The 15,358-nt window shown below is 44.0% G+C and overlaps 1 protein-coding gene and 1 long non-coding RNA gene across 11 annotated transcripts in view; both read right to left on the bottom strand.

The window, feature by feature from the left end:
- The window catches only part of LOC141047087 (uncharacterized), a 503,667-nt gene that overhangs the window by 232,210 nt on the left and 256,099 nt on the right, over window positions 1-15,358 (bottom strand). The gene's annotated exons all lie outside the window — the stretch shown is intronic.
- Window positions 740-4,615, bottom strand: LOC141047094 (uncharacterized). Its single transcript, XR_012219750.1, has 3 exons — window positions 4,227-4,615; window positions 2,836-2,950; window positions 740-2,058 (listed from the first exon to the last, which is right to left on the bottom strand). It is a non-coding gene; the product is annotated as an uncharacterized lncRNA (long non-coding RNA).

Below are 15,358 nucleotides of genomic sequence, written 5' to 3'. Positions count from 1 at the left end.
GGAAGACAAATCTCCATCCCAGTCTCAGGTCTTTTGCAGACTCCAACAGGTTTTCTTCAAGTATGGTCCTGTATTATAAAGTTTTTCCTATTTTTATGCAGTACAGAAGAGTCATCCGAGAAGTAGTAGACCTTGCTCAAACTAGGTAGGATGTCATTTGTTATCAATGAAATCAATTTTTTGGGGAACAAATGAACAGCTTTGATTCATGAAGTAAGCACTCAAATATCATAAGTACACTGTTGTATTTTATTTCTGACTGCAAGCAGAGCCATCTTATTACTATTCAGGTAAGCAGACAACAGACCGGACACTGCTCTCATCACACAGGGTGCTGGTGGAGACATTGCACAAAGGAGACACTGCAGGGACCAGTCCTTATAATGAGCATCACTGATGACTAGAGATGAGCGACTGCCTTTTTTCGGGTCGAGTCGGGTTTCATCAAATCCGACTTTCGCAATAGTCGGGTCAAATGCAATCGGCCGATTATCGTGAAAAGTCGAAGGCCGACTGAAACATGAAACCCAATGCAAGTCAATGGGGAAGAAAAGTTGGCAGTGAGTGGAGGACAGGAAACACACCTACAACCTACAGTGCCCATTTTAATGCCAAAAACATCAATTCTTATTACTTAAGCTTGGCAACCTTAATTTACTTTATAATAATAATTATCCAAAACAACAGAAGCCTAATAGACAGAATGCTTCATGAAAAGACCATCCAAAAAAGAAAGAAGCAATGCCTAAAATTACAAACTTTATTTAAGACATAATAAATCCATAGATAAGAATAGACATAATAATGCGGGGAACATAACACACAAAGAACCGCACGTAGGGTAAATAGCAATGCTGCATGTATTATGGTCTTATAATTCCCTGGCAAACAGTAAAGCCACAGGAATGCACAGATTTGATTTAATAATAAGAACACAGTGGTGTATAAAAGCGCCAAATGAAATGAGGCACATGAAAATGCAAAAGACAAGCCAGATTGAGGATACTGGGTAATGTAACATACATGAGCACTAGTGGCAATAAGAGTATAACCCCAGCATATACCCAGGCATTGATGTAAAGTTGCTGCTAAAGCATATTTACCTTAAAGTGCGGGCAGGAGACCCCTGACGCGCATTTCGCGTTAGCTTTCTCAAAGGGGAACATAATTGGGCTGCCTCTGCACCCTTTTATATGACAGTAAAGTGAACTGGAAGGCGGCGTTGATGTTGGCTTCCTGTGCGCGGCCCGGGCAAGCATAGTCATTGAGCGGCGCCGTGTGAAGCCGCGCCTCCTCCAAACTCGACGCGTCAGAGCAGGAGAGGGGAGGCGGCAACACATGGACGCGTTGTCATGACGACGCCAGAGACCCGGACAAGCGTCGTCACAGATCGGCGCCGTGTGAAGCCGCGCCCCTTCCACGCTCGATGCATCAGAGCAGGAGGGAGGAAGCGGCAACACAGGGACGCGTCGTCATGACGACGCCAGAAACCGGATCACGCACAGGAGACACCACATCAAACAGAATACCTGCGCTAAATAGAGGTAAAAATTCCCTATGTTTCCAAGCAAAAATATGTCCTTTATGAGGGGAAGGAAGGACTAAAATGTGAACGATAAATCCAGTTACTAATTAGAATATATAATATCAATATCAATAGCACGATAAACTAGATTATTTAGGTGAATATGCATTAAGTAAACAAGAGAAGTGCTAAGTTAGTGAAAAAATATAGTACCATTGGGAGAATATCATGTTAATGAAACAATCACAATAACTATATTTATATTTAAAAGGGAGTCCCCCAAAAGAGGAGGAAGAGAAAAAGGACATCCTAGTCCATATGCGATAAACGACCACGTAATATATAAAAGGTGTGAGACATATAATATATAATATAAAAATAATAACGATAATAAGTTCCTTCAAATGCATCAACTGGAAAAAGGGCAAGCGTGGAGCCGTGAAAAATCCTTCAGGGAGCGCAGAGAAGGGAGCAAACTTGGAACGCCACATCCACACCCAGCCAGGAGCAAAGGCAGCCGTTTTTCAAAACATCTAAAAAACAATCATAAAATTAAAATCCAAATAAAACAAAGAATAAAAAGAGGATAAAGGGGGAGAGAAAAAACAGAGCTTATAATAGAAAATTTTTTACAAAAACGGTGCAAAGCTAATGACCTCATTAAGACCGTCAGGTTGCACAGAATGGATCCTGGATATCCATCGTGCTTCCAATTGTGCAAGCATCTTTCTCCAGTCACCACCCCTAACATCAACATGTACCTTATCTATTCCGAAAGCCTTCAAAAGATTGGCATTACAATCGTGCATTAATTTAAAGTGCCGTGGTATCGGTTTTAAAGAGGAGATGTCTTGTATATCTGCGGCATTCACGATGTCGCGGTAGTGCTCCCTAATCCTAGTCTTTAAAGGCCTTGAAGTTAACCCGACGTAGATTTTGGGACAAGGGCAATGGGCATAATATACCACTCCAAAAGAATCACAGGTGATATGCTGCGTAATCGAGAAAGTCTCACCATTACTGGATTCAAATGTAGTGGCTCGTACCATATTGGGGCATGAAATACAACTACCGCATGGGAAGAAGCCCCAAAGAGGAACCCTGGATCCAAAAGCCCTCCCCGGTTGAGGACCGGGATAATAACTTCGGACGATATGATTTTTCAAATTAGGTGATTTCTTGCAAGTAATGGATGGATAATCCAAAAGACATTTAGCCAAACATCTATCCTCTTTTAATATGGGCCAGAATTTCCTTAGAGATTCCTGCATGCCCCGCCAGTTGGTATTATAAGTCGTAATGAACCTTACCTTTGAATCTTGAACAGGTTTCGAATGTGATTTCAAAAGCTCATTACGGTCAGATTATTTTGCTGCTTGTAAACCTTTTTTAATGCATCTTCGCGAGTAACCCCTTTCCTGAAACCTATGAGACAAATCATCCGCTTGCTCAATGAAGTTGTTCTCGTTAGAGCAAATTTTCCTGGCCCTAAGGAATTGACCCTTAGGTATACTCTTAATCAGGGAGCATGGATGAGAGGAAGAGGCATGAAGGAGCGAGTTAACAGAGGTTTCTTTGCGATAAATATTGGTTTCCAAGAAACCACTCGAGGGATTAGTAATCAAAATATCAAGAAAATCAATAGAGGACTGACTATATTTACATGTTAACTTGATGTTCAGCTTATTGCCATTTAAAGTCCCGACAAAGTCAAGGAGGTCTCGCTCTGAGCCCTGCCACATCATGAGAATATCATCGATATAGCGGACCCAGAGCAAGACCCCCTCGATATGCGCAATGGGTTTGGTGAGAAAAATTTCTCATTCCCACATGCCCATGAAAAGATTTGCATAGGCAGATGCAAAAGCAGCACCCATTGCAGTCCCCTGCTGTTGTAAATAAATACTCTGTTTAAAAATGAAAAAATTATGCTCCAGGGTGAATTTCAACAGCAAAAGTAAAAATTCAATAAAATCCAGATTGTGCTCGGACATATACAGAAAAGTTTTAGTGGCCATGATCCCATCCTGGTGCTGTATTGATGTGTATAGCGCCTCCACATCCATGGTGACCAACCACATATCTTTCTCAAGCGGGATACCATCAATTTTCTTCAAAACGTCCCCAGAATCCTTTACATAGGAGGGAAAGTTGGCTACCAGAGGCTTCAAATAAAAATCCAAAAATTTGGAAACAGTCTCACATAGGTTCCCATTGCCCGAGACAATGGGACGCCCAGGAGGAGAGGAGGCATTTTTGTGAACCTTCGGTATAAAATGTATGCATGCCATTTTGGGATAAAGAGGTACCAGATGGTCCCTGAGATCCTTAGTGATGGTGCCTGTATCAAAGGCTTGATCAAGAATATTCTGTAACTCCCTTTTAAATTTAAGGGTGGGGTTGAATGTTAATTTTTTATAGCATGCGTCATTCCTAAGTTGTCGAAAGGCTTCCCTTTCATACATAGGAATCGGCCACACCACCACGTTACCCCCTTTATCAGCCTGCTTAATGACAACTCCTTTAAGATTTTTAAGCTCATTAAGAGCTGCCCTCTGTGAAAAGGTCAAATTGTCCCCAGAACCTGAGGGCTTTAACTTCTCAAATTCTTTTGTCACAAGTTTGACAAAAAGTTCAATATGGGGATAAAGATTGAGAGGGGGAAATTTGTTGGAGACAGGGGGATGGAAAGTATCCTTACCTGGAGGGGCCGCAATTTGTTGATCATCCCCCAATTCTTCAAGGATAGAAATAGCACGCAGCTCATCTTCAGTCCAAACCTCCCCCATCCTTGGCTTATCATGCAGCTTTTTCAAAACTAGTTTGCGGGCAAAGAGGTGGAGATCTTTGGTGGCTACGAATGAGTCAAAGGGAGAGGCTGGTGAAAACGACAGACCCAAACTTAAAACCTCCAATTGTGAGGGAGTTAATTCTATGGAAGACAGATTGATTACCTGCATCCTGGCAGAACTATGCATAGTCCGCCCATGTGTTTTTTGGGGGGTATGACCTTTTCCAGTGTTATTGTTTTTCCTCAGGTTATAGGTTTGTTGTTGCGCTTTATTACTCTCCCTAGAGGATGCTGACGAGATGGAGGAGGAACAGGATGTGGACCGCCCCCGCGCATCAAAGGAAGACCATTTATAAACAGCACCATCATTAAAATCCTTTAGGTCTCTTTGAAATTTCCTAGTTTTCACCTCCTTAACCTCCTTCTCCAACGTTAAAAACTGGATATCCAAATCCTTGTTGAGGGTCTCAATCTCGGAGGTGGATAAACATTCCAATAGTTTCTGATGGGTACAGTCTATGTCAGTATCCAATTTTTCAAGAGTTTTTCTATCATTCCCAATGAGGAGTTCTATGAAGGATTTGGAACACGAAGTACAAGCATCCTCCCATCTAGTTCTAAATAGGGGGTCATCAGTGTTAAAAGAAGGCATAATTCGAATCCGCAAGCCCCTAGGTATCAGATTTTTTGCCAAATAGGACTCTAACGAGGCCTTATTCCACCATGTTTTAGTTCTTTTTTTAAGAAAAAATTTCAAAGAATTTTTAAGCTCCGTTTTCTGACCACCTTCACCAATACCTGATTGCGTGGCGTCCCCACAAAATACAGTGTCCACGCAAGAGAGCCAATTTTTGTCTCTTGCTTTATAGTCCATACTGGCAGAGAAAAACTCTAAAAGATACAGAATTATAATAATTATCCAAAACAACAGAAGCCTAATAGACAGAATGCTTCATGAAAAGACCATCCAAAAAAGAAAGAAGCAATGCCTAAAATTACAAACTTTATTTAAGACATAATAAATCCATAAATAAGAATAGACATAATAATGCGGGGAACATAACACACAAAGAACCGCACGTAGGGTAAATAGCAATGCTGCATGTATTATGGTCTTATAATTCCCTGGCAAACAGTAAAGCCACAGGAATGCACAGATTTGATTTAATAATAAGAACACAGTGGTGTATAAAAGCGCCAAATGAAATGAGGCACATGAAAATGCAAAAGACAAGCCAGATTGAGGATACTGGGTAATGTAACATACATGAGCACTAGTGGCAATAAGAGTATAAACCCAGCATATACCCAGGCATTGATGTAAAGTTGCTGCTAAAGCATATTTACCTTAAAGTGCGGGCAGGAGACCCCTGACGCGCGTTTCGCGTTAGCTTTCTCAAAGGGGAACATAATTGGGACTGCAATGGGTGCTGCTTTTGCATCTGCCTATGCAAATCTTTTCATGGGCATGTGGGAACGAGAAATTTTTCTCACCAAACCCATTGCGCATATCGAGGGGGTCTTGCTCTGGGTCCGCTATATCGATGATATTCTCATGATGTGGCAGGGCTCAGAGCGAGACCTCCTTGACTTTGTCGGGACTTTAAATGGCAATAAGCTGAACATCAAGTTAACATGTAAATATAGTCAGTCCTCTATTGATTTTCTTGATATTTTGATTACTAATCCCTCGAGTGGTTTCTTGGAAACCAATATTTATCGCAAAGAAACCTCTGTTAGCTCGCTCCTTCATGCCTCTTCCTCTCATCCCTGCTCCCTGATTAAGAGTATACCTAAGGGTCAATTCCTTAGGGCCAGGAAAATTTGCTCTAACGAGAACAACTTCATTGAGCAAGCGGATGATTTGTCTCATAGGTTTCAGGAAAGGGGTTACTCGCGAAGATGCATTAAAAAAGGTTTACAAGCAGCAAAAAAATCTTACCGTAATGAGCTTTTGAAATCACATTCGAAACCTGTTCAAGATTCAAAGGTAAGGTTCCTTACGACTTATAATACCAACTGGCGGGGCATGCAGGAATCTCTAAGGAAATTCTGGCCCATATTAAAAGAGGATAGATGTTTGGCTAAATGTCTTTTGGATTATCCATCCATTACTTGCAAGAAATCACCTAATTTGAAAAATCATATCGTCCGAAGTTATTATCCCGGTCCTCAACCGGGGAGGGCTTTTGGATCCAGGGGTCCTCTTTGGGGCTTCTTCCCATGCGGTAGTTGTATTGCATGCCCCAATATGGTACGAGCCACTACATTTGAATCCAGTAATGGTGAGACTTTCTCGATTACGCAGCATATCACCTGTGATTCTTTTGGAGTGGTATATTATGCCCATTGCCCTTGTCCCAAAATCTATGTCGGGTTAACTTCAAGGCCTTTAAAGACTAGGATTAGGGAGCACTACCGCGACATCGTGAATGCCGCAGATATACAAGACATCTCCTCTTTAAAACCGATACCACGGCACTTTAAATTAATGCACGATTGTAATGCCAATCTTTTGAAGGCTTTCGGAATAGATAAGGTACATGTTGATGTTAGGGGTGGTGACTGGAGAAAGATGCTTGCACAATTGGAAGCACGATTGATATCCAGGATCCATTCTGTGCAACCTGACGGTCTTAATGAGGTCATTAGCTTTGCACTGTTTTTGTAAAAAATTTTCTATTATAAGCTCTGTTTTTTCACTCCCCCTTTATCCTCTTTTTGTCTTTGTTTTATTTGGATTTTAATTTTATGATTGTTTTTTAGATGTTTTGAAAAACGGCTGCCTTTGCTCCTGGCTGGGTGTGGATGTGGCGTTCCAAGTTTGCTCCCTTCTCTGCGCTCCCTGAAGGATTTTTCACGGCTCCACGCTTGCCCTTTTTCCAGTTGTTGCATTTGAAGGAACTTATTATCGTTATTATTTTTATATTATATATTATATGTCTCGCACCTTTTATATATTATGTGGACGTTTATCGCATATGGACTAGGATGTCCTTTTTCTCTTCTTCCTCTTTTGGGAGACTCCCTTTTAAATATAAATATAGTTATTGTGATTGTTTCATTAACATGATATTCTCCCAATGGTACTATATTTTTTCACTAGCTTAGCACTTCTCTTGTTTACTTAATGCATATTCACCTAAATAATCTAGTTTATCGTGCTATTGATATTGATATTATATATTCTAATTAATAACTGGATTTATCGTTCACATTTTAGTCCTTCCTTCCCCTCATAAAGGACATATTTTTGCTTGGAAACATAGGGAATTTTTACCTCTATTTAGCGCAGGTATTCTGTTTGATGTGGTGTCTCCTGTGCGTGATCCGGTTTCTGGCGTCATCATGACGACGCGTCCCTGTGTTGCCGCTTCCTCCCTCCTGCTCTGATGCATCGAGCGTGGAAGGGGCGCGGCTTCACACGGCGCCGATCTGTGACGACGCTTGTCCGGGTCTCTGGCGTCATCATGACAATGCGTCCATGTGTTGCCGCCTCCCCTCTCCTGCTCTGACGCGTCGAGTTTGGAGGAGGCGCGGCTTCACACGGCGCCGCTCAATGACGATGCTTGCCCGGGCTGCGCACAGGAAGCCAACATCAACGCCGCCTCCCAGTTCACTTTACTGTCATATAAAAGGGTGCAGAGGCAGCCCAATTATGTTCCCCTTTGAGAAAGCTAACGCGAAACGCGCGCCAGGGGTTTCCTGCCCGCACTTTAAGGTAAATATGCTTTAGCAGCAACTTTACATCAATGCCTGGGTATATGCTGGGTTTATACTCTTATTGCCACTAGTGCTCATGTATGTTACATTACCCAGTATCCTCAATCTGGCTTGTCTTTTGCATTTTCATGTGCCTCATTTCATTTGGCGCTTTTATACACCACTGTGTTCTTATTATTAAATCAAATCTGTGCATTCCTGTGGCTTTACTGTTTGCCAGGGAATTATAAGACCATAATACATGCAGCATTGCTATTTACCCTACGTGAGGTTCTTTGTGTGTTATGTTCCCCGCATTATTATGTCTATTCTTATCTATGGATTTATTATGTCTTAAATAAAGTTTGTAATTTTAGGCATTGCTTCTTTCTTTTTTGGATGGTACTTTATAATAATAGTTAGGCATTGAAAACTGGAGGTTATTTGTCTAAAGTTGTGGGGGGGTAGGGCTGGCTCCAGATTTTTGTGGGCCCAGTGCCAAAGAGTGTCACTGGGCTCCTTTAACACATGCCACAATTCATGATCCTCTGATATGCCAGAGAAATTGCGGTATAGTACAATGAAAAATACTTCACTTCTTACATCACATGGCTGATATCCATTTTAAATTCTCCAATAGCTCCAAAAAAATGGACAGTATATTACTCCATACAGTTTTATGGCCACCGCATAGTGCACCATACAGAGTAATGATGCCCATATATTTCTCCATACAGAATCATTGGTCTCATATAATGTTCGATACAGTATATGATGAGCTCCACATAACGCTACAGTATATGTTGGTCCCCATGGATGAAGCTCCACTGTCTTATGGGCCCAAATAATGCTCCATATATAATGGGCCCCATTTCTAATGCTCCAGTGTATAATGGGCCCTGTAAATGCTGCTCCAGTGTCTGATGTCCCCCATTTGGAAAGCTCCAGCATATGATGGGCCTCACGGATGATGCTCTAGTGTACGATTGGTCCAAATAAGGCTCCATATATAATCTGCCCCATTTACAATGCTCCAGTATATGATGGGCCCCATGGATGATGCTCCAGTGTCTTATGGGCCCAAATAATGCTCCATATATAATGGGCCCCATTTCTAATGCTCCAGTGTATAATGGGCCCTGTAAATGCTGCTCCAGTGTTTGATGTCCACCTTTGGAATGCTCTAGTGTATGGTGGGCCCCATATATAATTCTCCAGAGTATAGTGCTCCCCAAAAATTGCTCCCAACCTTTAAAACAATTAAATAAGTCTCCTCGTTAGGGAATCCCTGTACTCTGGACTCCTCATCATCCCCATCTTCCATCTGTCTGTACTTGGACTGTTTAGGCAGAGGGCATACAGATGTGATGTCATAGCGCTCTCTGACCAGAATTTCACTGTCAGGAAACGCGGAAGACGTCACGGCGGTGGTGCAGGGGGGCCCTCTCATTGGCGATGGCACTGGCACAGGGCCCCTCATAGTACGGCTGTGTGTCTGACAGAGGGTGGGCCCTCGCCCTCCCACCGGCAGAGACACTTTGCGTACTATGAGGGGCCCTGTGCCAGTGCCGTCACCCATGAGTATGCCCCCCCACCTGCTCAAGGAACCTGCACTTTCCTCTTTGCCACCGTGTAAGGTGGTATAGTATGCGGGAAGGGGAACCTGAGTTTCATCAGGGTCAGATTCTGGCTGTGTAGAGTGCGAGGGGAATGTAGTGGTCTTGGTCAGTGTACCAGCAGAATCATCTAGCAGTGGCTGAGCATCAGTGCACTTGTGGCGCCCCCAGGAGTACGGTCACCACAGTGGCATTAACTTCCTCCTAGGGAGTGTGATGTCATGCTTGGGAGCAACGAAGGATCTCTCTAGCAGTTAAACCAACACACAACACAGTTCCCACTCCAGGCCAGCAGGGAGAGCTCTGAACCTGATTGCTGAGGAGCTGCTCTCTGTGGTCCGGAGGAGGGAAGTTAGGGCAGTCTGTGAAGGGGAAGTGTGTGGACGTGAGAAGGGGAGCTGGAAGATGAGCAGAGTTAAGGCTCACTCCTAGCTGGAGCGCATGGTCCGGATTCCGGTCTCCGAGTTTGCAGGGACAATGATGGTCCTGCAGCAGAAACCAGAGGAAGTAGCAGCTGTAAATGCTCTGTTCCCAACTAAGGCTCAGAGGCCCCAGCAGCGATGTGTATGAGCCAGAAGGAAAAGGCTACGGCTGCCTGCCATACGAGAAAGTTCCAACAGGGGGAACTTTAGTGAACTCAGTACTGCGAGTACCTCAGATAAGCGCTAGAACAGAGGACACACTACATATCTGCAGAGAGAGAATTCCTAATTTGCTTTCAGGCTGACCAACTCCTTCTCCATCTATACTCTGAGTCCTGGACGGCACTTAACAAGTACAGGTAAAGGAACTGCACGACTGTGTCTGTCATCTTTCTCCTGCGCCTGGTGCACGGCTCTGCTACATCCTGCACTGCACACCATCTACCAACTCTTTCATCTGCCCTGCAACTAAGGCCCTACCTGTGCAGGGCTTCTACATCTTAGCTGCACCACAACATCTGTCCCAGAAAAGCGACACTGCAGCGCTGGTCAATCTGATCAGAAACCACAGGTGGTGTCACGTATCATTCACCTATAAACGTTATTCACCCCTTTGCATGGACGCCCAGGGCCACGGACCGGGTCACCACCACCGTGACACATCCCTCTGAGACACCGGCCCAGTACCGATTAACCCCACTGCCCTGGCTGGCGACCCACACTCCATGTCAGATTCATCTTGGACTGGGGAATTCATGATTTGACTTGATAACCAAGGCATGGTATTTGAGAAAGAGCTACATGGACTAATGTGAAGTGATGCCTGCTGCATCATTCACTTTTGGTGGGGGTGAAGGACACAAGGAAAGGGGTTCTTCCTGACCAGGAGCCACCACTTGACGACTCAGTGCTTGCATTTTTTGAAACTTCAGAAGAGGAGGGCATATTAGCTGGAGTCTGTTTCGGAAATGTAAGCCAAAACCAGTTCCTGATGCTCTGGCCTTAAAAGCGGTTAACCTACTCCCAGAAAAGGTAGCCTTCCAGGCCTTCCAGAGCCAGACCATGATGCAGGCTCAACACCTCCTGCCTTAGGTGCTATTGTGCTTTAGCCACTACCAGCAGATGCACCACCACCACCATCAGTACCAGCTGGCAACCCCCGCCCACTTCCACGACCTCTTCCACCATACTTCCTAATTTTTGGGAAAATGTACCCAAAATACCACCAGCTATATGGTACTGTAAAACAAGGTACAAGGTGTATATAGTATTGGGGAGAATTTGCATCTCCCTAGAGATTTTAGGAGGCTGAACTATTATCTCAGGCCCACTATAGATTACACCTCAATTTAACAGGCTGAAATTGGCTGGTGTATGACAAGGTACAAGGTGTATATAGTATTGGGGTGAATTTGAATCTCCCTAGAGATTTTAGGAGGCTGTACTATTATCTCAGGCCCAATACAGATTACACCTCAATTTAACAGGCTGAAATTGGTTGGTGTATGACAAGGGACAAGGTGTATATAGTATTGGGGAGAATTTGAATCTCCTAGAGATTTTAGGAGGCTGAACTATTATCTCAGGCCCACTATAGATTACACCTCAATTTAACAGGCTGAAATTGGCTGGTGTATGACAAGGTACAAGGTGTATAAAGTATTGGAGAGAATTTGAATCTCCCTAGAGATTTTAGGAGGCTGACAATGATGCTCTCAGTCCAAGTATGGATGCAGGCAGCCTAATAAGCAGGACTGCTGCACACAAAAGTGTGGAAAAATGAACGCTTGGTAACTGTGCAGAAAAGAGGAAGAAAAGTATTTTTGCTTTTAAAAAAGCAGTTTGCACAGCAGTGTGCAAACAGCAATGCAGCTATCAGGGAGCCTTATAAAGCAGCCTAATAACCAACAGAGCTGATGCACAAAAATATATCCTCCCCATGCACTGCACACAAACTGTTGTGTTGTACAGTGAAAATCGCTACCAGCAGAAGCAGTTTTTTTTTTTCTTCCCTGCCTAACGCTCTCCCTCATTCAGAATCAGCAGCAGCAACCTCTCCCTACGCTAAGATCGGCAGAAGATGGAGGTCGGCATGCACGCCCTTTTATAGCCCTTGTGACGCCACACAAAGCGAGCCAATCACTTGCATGCCCTTCTCAAAGATGGTGGTGACCGATGCCCATGTAATTGCGTTGCCCACAGTGTGCGTCCTCCATCATTGGCTGAAAAAGGGCACTGGAAGCATCATTTGAAACGCGACTTTGGCGCTCTGGTCGCCGACCTCATGGCTGACCTCACGCTATGGTCGGGTTTTGTTTCATGAAACCCGACTTTAGTGAAAGTCGGCGACTTATGAATTTGACCAACCCGTTTCGCTCAACTCTACTGATGACTCTTCCTTTCAGGTTGGTAAACAAAATAAGGGGAGTGTCGGGATGTCCCAGCCGCTTCCCCCTTCAAGGATGCGATGTTTCAGGGTAGAAAGTGGAGACACAGCAGTTTCAGTCTGCAGATAATGAATCGCTTGAGCGTCATCATAGACTGAGGATTCTCAAATGAATCGTCATAGGAAGTGGGTAATATAAGCAGAACCCTAAGTTCAGTATAGAGTGACAGGAGGGGAATTTTACCATGACTTGAATTACAAAAGTTCTTAGCTTTTAAAGATTTATTAATTGAAATTTACTTTTGTGTTTCTGACTAACCCTTTAAGGACTATCAGCTGTCACAAAATTGTTCTACAAAGTCTTCTGCACTTTTAGAAAGAGTGTCAAGAATCCATCTGTCAGCAGATATCCACTGTTTGTAAGTTGTGCTATCTATCATGGCATCTTCAATTTAGTATTTTTTCTTGGAGAGCCATTACTGGAGGACATTTTTTTCAGATATTTAGGTAACAGATTGAACTCTTTTCTGGACACATAATTTGAGACACATACTTTGCAATCACCAAGGTTGGACTCACCAAGTATCTTCCAGTTTACCTCCTTCAATAATAAGCTGTGTTCTGTTATCTGGTACATACTAGTGATGAGCAAACGTGCTCGCACCTACTCGTTACTCGCCCGAGTATCACTGTACTTGGTGTGCTCAGCGAGCACCTAGCATTTCCGGGATTATTCGGAAATTACCCTGCAACATGCAGGGATTATCTGCCATGCACTGTATTGCTGCAGCCATCTTTGTTTCTTTCTTTCTTTTTATTCTTTTTTTTATATAGCGCTAACATATTCCGCAGTGCTTTACAGTTTGCACACATTATCATCACTGTCCCCGATGGGGCTCACAATGTAAATTCCCTATAAGTATGTCTTTGGAATGTGTGAGGAAACCGGAGTACCCGGAGGAAACCCACGCAAACACGGGGAGAACATACAAACTCCTTGCAGATGTTGTCCTTAAAGGGATTCGAACCCAGAACTCCAGCGCTGCAAGGCTGCAGTGCTAACCACTGAACCACCGTGCTGCCCTTGTTTTGGTATTGCAGTGATTGGCTAGCCGCACAGTGCCATCAGGTCTATAAGAGACCGGATGCTGCCCTGCTCGGCGCATTCAGCTCCGGATTCAGACCCAAGAGAAGCATCAACAGGAGATTCTCCGGAGAGAGGAGGGAGATGGAGTTCTTCAAGAGCTCAAGATAAAGGAGACTAAGGCCCCACTCCAGAAATCCACGGATGACCGGGAAATCAAACTGTTGCGCTCTCCCGAGCTGATCACAATGAAGGAGAGTGAGCTGGAGAGGCTGACCAAAGAAGGGGCCTCCACGGAGGAAGAAATCCAGCTGGGGAAGTGTCACGCAGGTGGCCATACAAGGGATGCCGATGTCTTGGAAAACTGCGCTGACACTCAGGATGAGGAGGTCCAACAGTATGTCCAAGAAGGGGAGACTTCGCTTTTCAAGTGTATAATAGAGGTACCCGAAGACATGCGAGAAGCGTGTGCCATTGAGGATGGGTATGAGGCCTTTAGGAAGGCTATAGAAGCATGTAGTGTGATCTGGGCACCAGAAACGAAGCAGTTGGTCATACTGTCAACTAAGGAAGTCACAAGGAAGCGGGTTGCTATCCTGAGGGATATGCATCTACAATGCCTCCGTGCAAAGCAGATGATCCTGTTGAAGAAAAAAGAAGCCGCTCGATGTCTAGAGTGTGCGAGGAAAGTTCAAAGTCAACAGGGCATTGCAGAAGACATCATTCAAGTGCCCGGAGGTCTGGTGAGGAAAGTCATTGGAAGGTTTGGGAAAGTGATGCAGGAGATGGTGAACAGGTCTGGCGTGATGAGAGTGAGGATTCCGGCTGATGATGAAGCCCAGGACATGAGTGAAGATGGGATGGTTCCATTCCTCGTTGTCGAGTCCATGGAGAGCCTTGGGAATATCCGGATGCTCCTGGAGTATCGCGTCTCATACCTGAAAGTAGTAGAGCAGCTAAGACTTGAGAGGGAGCAGATCAACAGAGAGCTGCAGGAAATGGAAAGATGGCCACCACCTTCAACTTGTGGTATAGAAAGGCAAAGAGGTTCGCTAAAGACTGGAAGTCCTCAAGCTGGAGATAAGAGAGTACATACAGTTGTGGCCAAAAGCATTGACACCCCTGCAATTCTGTCAGATAATACTCAGTTTCTTCCTGAAAATGATTGCAAACACAAATTCTTTGGTATTATTATCTTCATTTAATTTATCTTAAATGAAAAAACACAAAAGAGAATGAAGCAAAACATTGATCATTTCACACAAAACTCCTAAAATGGGCCAGGCAAAGGTATTGGCACCCTCAGCCTAATACTTGGTTGCACAGCCTTTAGCCAAAATAACTGCGACCAACCGCTTCCGGTAACCATTAATGAGTTTCTTACAATGCTCTGCTGGAATTTTAGACCATTCTTCTTTGGCAAACTGCTCCAGGTCCCTGATATTTGAAGGGTGCCTTCTCCAAACTGCCATTTTTAGATCTCTCCACAGGTGTTCTATGGGATTCAGGTCTGGACTCATTGCTGGCCACCTTAGAAGTCTCCAGTGCTTTCTCTCAAACCATTTTCTAGTGCTTTTTGAAGTGTGTTTTGGGTCATTGTCCTGCTGGAAGACCCATGACCTCTGAGGGAGACCCAGTTTTCTCACACTGGGCCCTACATTATGCTGCAAAATTTGTTGGTAGTCTTCTGACTTCATAATACCATGCACATGGTCAAGCAGTCCAGTGCCAGAGGCAGCAAAGCAACCCCAAAACATCAGGGAACCTCCACCATGTTTGACTGTAGGGACCGTTTTCTTTTCTTTGAATGCCTCTTTTTTTCTCCTGTAAAC

Source organism: Dendrobates tinctorius, unplaced genomic scaffold (genome assembly GCF_039654945.1).
Source record: "Dendrobates tinctorius isolate UK_male_01 unplaced genomic scaffold, ASM3965494v1 ptg000126l, whole genome shotgun sequence".
Taxonomy (NCBI): Eukaryota; Metazoa; Chordata; class Amphibia; order Anura; family Dendrobatidae; genus Dendrobates; species Dendrobates tinctorius.
Note: the sequence above shows the minus strand (reverse complement) of the source record. Positions and strands in the feature narration are given on the sequence as shown.